Below are 6,105 nucleotides of genomic sequence, written 5' to 3'. Positions count from 1 at the left end.
GCCCCCGGCACCTCGGGGTGATGCTGCCGAGCTCCAGAGAGGAAAAGCTCCGGCAAGGGCTGAGCTCGCAGCCCTCGGCACCTGCAGCACATCCTCGGGTTCTCTCTCCACAAGCTGCCTTCCACGATGCTGCATGGTCTGGAGGGAAGTGGGAGGCTCAGCAGGGTGGGCTTGTGGGTGCCCACCAGCACCCACAGGCCTCGCTTTGCCTTGGAAAGATCTGTCTGTGCATGGTCCCGAGGGTCTCTCGCACCTACCCCGTCCCGAGTGCACCCAAGCTGACAGAACAGATGCCCCATGGGTATTGCAGCACCTTGGGGTGGCTGGGTTCCTAGGTCAGACCTGCTGCCCCTGGTTCACCTTCCCTGCAAAGGGGTGCTCAGAGGCTCTTAACCTTGAAAAACACTGGGGAAAAGCTGCCTCCTGCTTTGCTGTGTCTCAGAGGGAGACATCTGAAGGCCTGGTTGCCTGTGACTCACCTTGAGAGGTGAGGGATGGAGACCCCATCCACCTTGGCACCCAGTGTTGATGCAGGGAGAGGTGGCTCAGTTAGGCACGGCTGTGGGGCTCTGACCAAGGCAGGATTTAGGGTGGGTGCAGCCCAGCTTCCCTTTCCTTTCCAGCACTTTCTCCCAGCCCCATCCAGCAGTGCTAGAGCTCTGTGGATGCCCCCACCACAGTGGCCATTGAATCCCCATTTCATGCTCAGGAGCAGAGCTGGGCTCTGGCTCATTCCCAGAGCAGTTGCCTGTGGCGGTGGGCTGGAGCGCAGGGATGGAGAACAGACACAAACATGTGAGAGAGCCAGAGAGGCAGAAAGGAGAGATTGGAGTGACCTGATTTAATTGGCAGGACTTCAATTGCATAAAATCCCTGCCCATGAGCCCAAACCAAATGGGTGATGTTCTGGCGTATTGGCCCCCATTCAGCAAAGCGTTTATGCAGATACTGACTGGGGACACATGCCTAATGCTAGCCTCACTTTGCAGCATAAACTGAGTCAGAGAGGGGGCTCAGCTGGAAGATCCCCTCCTGGCTTTTCAAACAGCACAGGGCGAAATGCGAGGCTTTATCCAAGTACTGGGGAGTGCAGGGCCATGCCCCTTCCTTCTGCAGGAACCCCATAAGAACCCAATGAAAGGCACTTGTCATGCGATGGAGCTCCCGGGCAGCTGGAGAAACTGATGCCCGCATCCTGCTGCTCCAGGACCATGGGTACTTAGAGGGAGCAGGGGCTTGGGTACCTTCTGCTCAACTGCCTTGTACACATCACATTCTCCCCCACCCAAACTGAAGGCCCAGGGGCTGAGCAGGCCCCCAGCCACCCCAAACCGCTGCAGACCACTTGATGGCCATCCCAGTGCTGCATCCCTGTGTGCAAGCAGCATCACCTGCACAGCCTGCGTGAGCAGGAGGGCAGAGCTGCACCTCCCGCAGTGGAGGGCACCTCGAGCCCCCCCAGGCTGCTGCATCCAGCACGGCTGCTCCGAGGGCACAGGTAATCACTGGTACTTGATGGCGGCTCTCAACCTGTCTGCCCCAGGGCTCAGTCTCCTGGCTCAGCCACAAGAGGAAGGATTCAGCTCAGGGAGGAGCAGGGAAAGCTTTGCCAGCGCCAGCCACGTGGCTGCAGGATGCTCCTGCCCTTGGCTGGGTCCCTCTGCAGAGCCCTGCGGCTCCTGGGCACTGTTCCAGGGCACCCATCACCCCCAAGCATGGGCCCGGAGGAGATGGGGCAGCAGCAGCAGCAGCTCCCTCCCCAGCTGCCAGAGCACCATCGATCGGGGAGCAGACGGTGCTGCAGAGACCTCGCTCCGGGCTGAAATAACAAGAGAACTCCATAGAAACAGCTGAACCCAGATGAACTGCTCAGGGCTTTCATCCAAGGCTTGGTGGAAGCTTGAACAACGCTGTTAAGCCCAGGTCATTTAATCACTTCTCATTCCAACTACAGGGGGTTCAAAGGTGCTTGTTTGTTCTTAAGACTAATTGAGTTTTTCCTCTGCCACAGACTCCCTGTGGCCTCAGGCAGGTCCCTTACTCAGTGAATGCATAAGGGGGCTACAGGAATCCTGGAGAAGGGCTTTGGACAAGGGCCTGTAGGGACAGGACAAAGGGGATGGCTTTAACCTGCCAGAAGGGAGACTGAGATGGGATCTCAGGCAGAAGCTCTTCCCTGGGATTCTATGACCATGTGCAGGAGGGGGACACTAAAGCCACCTCACTCCTGGTGACACGGGACAGTGTCATGGTTTAAGCTGCTTTCCCTCTTTGTTTTAGGTGCAGGATGAGAGGCATTGCTGTAAACACATCCACTGTGAGCAAGGGAAGAGACAAGGAGATGGAGACAGACATCCCCCTGCTCCACACATGGGTACCATGCGATGGGGAGGGAGAGGCTGGCCCCAAGCCCCCGTGTCTAACACCTTGCTCATAAACAGGCTCCTCCTGTGCACTAGGGCAGCTCCTGCAGATGATGAGTAATGCACACACCCTCGAGATGCTGTCTTCGGGCAGAGGAGTGCAGCCTGATCCAGGTTCTGACTGCAGGGATTTTAGCCGAGGGAGCACTCTTTCATTGTCCCTGCTGTGTCAGCAGTTCTTGGGCCTCTTCCGCGCTTGAGGTCACCTGGAACATTATCCCCATGGTGTGAGGGGTTAAACACTTCCCCTGCAGGAGCGGCTCCTTGCAGGCTCAGGTGATGTTTTACCTGCAGCACTTACACACAGAGCCTTGGGAGGAGCTTCACATCCCCCTTCTCACCCTTCAAGACACAACATGAACTCCCTGGGAAGCAGTACTGAGGCAGTGCTATGGAGAAGCAGTAGATTTGGAGGGCACCATCACAGCTCATGGGGTTTCTCCTTCCTTCGAGCCCAGCCTGCTCACACGCACCCGGGCATCAAAGCATCTCCCCTTTGTCCTCTCCAGCACCTTTAACCCAGGGCCTGTTTCACCTCATTGGGCTGCTCCCATCCCACCCCTCCAGCTCTCATGTCCTGTACCTGGAGCAACGAGCTGGGCTAAGGAGGGATCCCAGCATCTCCACAGACCCCTGTGCCAGGGCAGGCAGGACCCTGCTCTGACCTGCCTGGGGACTCTTGGAGGGTTCCCCCAGTCCCTTGTGCTCTGTGGCAGGGCTGTTTTAGGCAGGATCCATTCCCAGCAGCAGTTTCCTCCCAGGCATCAGCTGAGCCAAGCCTGACTCTGGTACCTCCCAGTGGGAGCAGGAGCAGCTCCCGTCGGCATCATTCATAGATGGGAATTGGTTTTGGTGTCACGGTTCTTATTATTCTTTAATGATTTAAGGACATAACAGCAGCTCCCTCAGGCAGTGTGATGGAGTCATGAACCCGGAGGTGTTGGGAAAAGCTGCTGCAGCCCCTTCTCTGGAGCCAAAGAGGAGACACCGCTTCCCCCCCTCATCTCCCCTGTGCAGGATAAACCCAATCACATCCTAGCGGCAGGCAGTGAGTTATGGCTGGTGCAGGACAGAGCCATAACTCAGGCTGGCTCTGGCTGCTCCTGAGTTACAGCATCCCTGCTGCTCCAGGCAGGGCAGCTGCACATTACCCCCGATGCCCAGGGCTCTGGTGGTCTGTGCTGCCGGATCCGTGAGCTTTCTCCTTCGGCAACAACGCCAAGTAAAACCCAACCCGCACAACCTGAGCCCTGGAACCTCCCTGTGAGGGTGCTGAGGCGCTGGCACAGGGTGCCCAGAGAAGCTGTGGCTGCCCCATCCCTGGCAGTGTTCAAGGCCAGGTTGGACACAGGGGCTTGGAGCAAGCTGCTCTAGTGAAGGTGTGTGAACACTGACCTCACCTGATCCGGACCCCTGACTCCTCCATGGAGCAGTTGCCCTGTGGTATCAAGCACCATTAACACACTATTATTACTATTATGTCCCTAATAATCTTTTAATATGTTTTTTTACAGTGTCTTTTAGTACTTGTTTTGGGATAATATCCAAATCCTTTGAGATCAATCCATGCCTGTTAAACACCGCCCACAAACACCCCCATCTCCCCCCAGTAAGGGGGAGCAGAGATCCCACAGGGTGGGGGGACAAGCCCAAAGCCATGGATCAGTCAGTGCTGGGGTGCTGGCTCTGGGGTGCAGCAAACCCCTGCACTGCTCAGCCATGGACAGGAGGCCAAGCTTGCTTCAGAGCCAGGGAAAGGAAGGCACGGGGAGGGCCAGATCGATAAAGACATTTAAGCATCCACATCCAAGCCCCCATTGATTTTGGTATCTAAATACATTTGGAGCGCTGGGTCTATACAGCCAAGCCAAGGTCACACCAGGAGTCTGCAGCAGCAAAGGAAATGGGACTCTTCAGGACTCCTTTCCAAGGCAGAGGCGAGTGTCCTGAGTTATGGGGCTGTCCTTGTCCCTACCCACCGGAGCTCATTGCAGGCTGATTAAAGAACATTCACACCCAGCCTCGAGCCTCCTTCGAGAGACCAGTGCCAAGCCCCATCCTTTCCACAGGCAGGAGCACAGAGCCCTGGGTAACCCTGCTCCCCATTCAGAGCCAAGCAGCAGCCCCAGCCTACCCTCTCCCAGTTGCTCTCTCGGCTGCTCACACCCCACGTCGGGTGGGAAGGGGAAATGTTCTTCTGGTTCCTTTCTTTCTCTGCTTTGGGGCTGGTTTACAGCCGCTATAAAAGCCGATTGTAAATCAGGGGCCATGCTATAAAGAAGCAGAAACAGCCATAGTCAGAGCCCAGGAAAGACTAACTCCCTCTGCCAGCCCCAGGAGCACAGGAGGAGCAGCTCCCTTTATCTTCTTCATCTTTACAGCCACCCTGGGAAGCGAGTTAGAGGGGGAAGTGAACCTGATGGAGTCCCCATTGTACGAACAGCGGCTGAATGAGGTGGCCTTTATGCGGAATGTGCTTTGCACGGCAGGGATTTGATGTGGCTCCCTCCCGCTCCTTGCTGGCTTCACCCCCTCCCACCCTCCAATTTACAGGCAGGAGATTGGTCCAAGGGGAAATAAACTTCCTACAGAGAACAGGGTTCGCTGGTAAGGAAAGGAGGACCCAGTGCTGCAGAAGGGAACTCGTGTGCGATGTGCTGCGTTAAGAGTCAGATTTGTTTCTTTAATTGCCAGACAAGAATGTAATTAAAAGGTTGCAGCATCAGCCCATTGCAGCTGAACTTGTTGCGTTCGTTAGCGCATCATTAACACCTTTGGCGTCTGCATGTTCTTGTCTCCCAGGTCCAGCTACCTCTTCCACTGCCTCCTCCCAGGCGCAGAATCAGTCTTGGAAGGTAGAAGGGATGTGCTGGGAAGATGGTGCTTTGGGAGCTGCTTCCTTCTGGACTGCAAAATTAACTGTGTGCTTCCAGTTTGCTTTCCCAACATTCTGCAGGGATATAGGAGTGGGGACCCTTCCCCATGCCCAGCTCCCACCCCATGCAGGCTCATGCTGGAACCCTCTACCTAGGGACATCAGCCCCAGCTAGCAACAAAACCCACCGAGAGGAGAGAAACTCCTTTGGACAAGGGCCTGTAGGACAGGCTTGGAGCAAGCTGCTCCAGTGGAAGGGGTCCCTGCCCGTGGCAGGGGGTGGAGCTGGAGGAGCTTTAAGGTCCCTTCAACCCAACCCATTCCACGGTTCTATGATCTATGAAACTCAGCAGAAATGCAAGGGGATGAGCAAGAGGGAAGAACACAAGTGATGGTTTCTGTGGTCCTGAGTGTCCGCAGTGTCACCGTCACAGGGACCCCGCTGCCCCCGGGTGCATTTTGATGCTGCTCAGGGGGAGGATCCCAGCACGAGGCAGAGGCAGTGCCGGGTCCCCGTGTATTGTGTTATTTGTCACCGTTTCCATGGCGATGGGAGCCACCTTCTTTCCCCTTGTGCGCACATGGGCGCTGCTGACACATGCGTGGGTCATGTATGAGCTCACACGCACACATGCTCAGCTCACATGCGTGTTCACCCACAGGCACGTGTCCTCCTGCACTCACATGCGTGCACACTCACATGCATGCACACAAGTGCACACACATGGAGCTTTCCCCCCTCTCCCTTTGTCTCCCCTTTCCATTCGAGGGTGGGTTCCATAAGCCTTTGCTTGCTCCTCACAGGCT

Source organism: Pezoporus occidentalis, unplaced genomic scaffold, assembly GCF_034315485.1.
Source record: "Pezoporus occidentalis ecotype Australia unplaced genomic scaffold, CSIRO_AGI_Poc_V1 ctg92, whole genome shotgun sequence".
Classification (NCBI taxonomy): domain Eukaryota; kingdom Metazoa; phylum Chordata; class Aves; order Psittaciformes; family Psittacidae; genus Pezoporus; species Pezoporus occidentalis.
The sequence above is the reverse complement of the archived record's forward strand: the minus strand, read 5'-3'. Positions refer to the sequence as shown.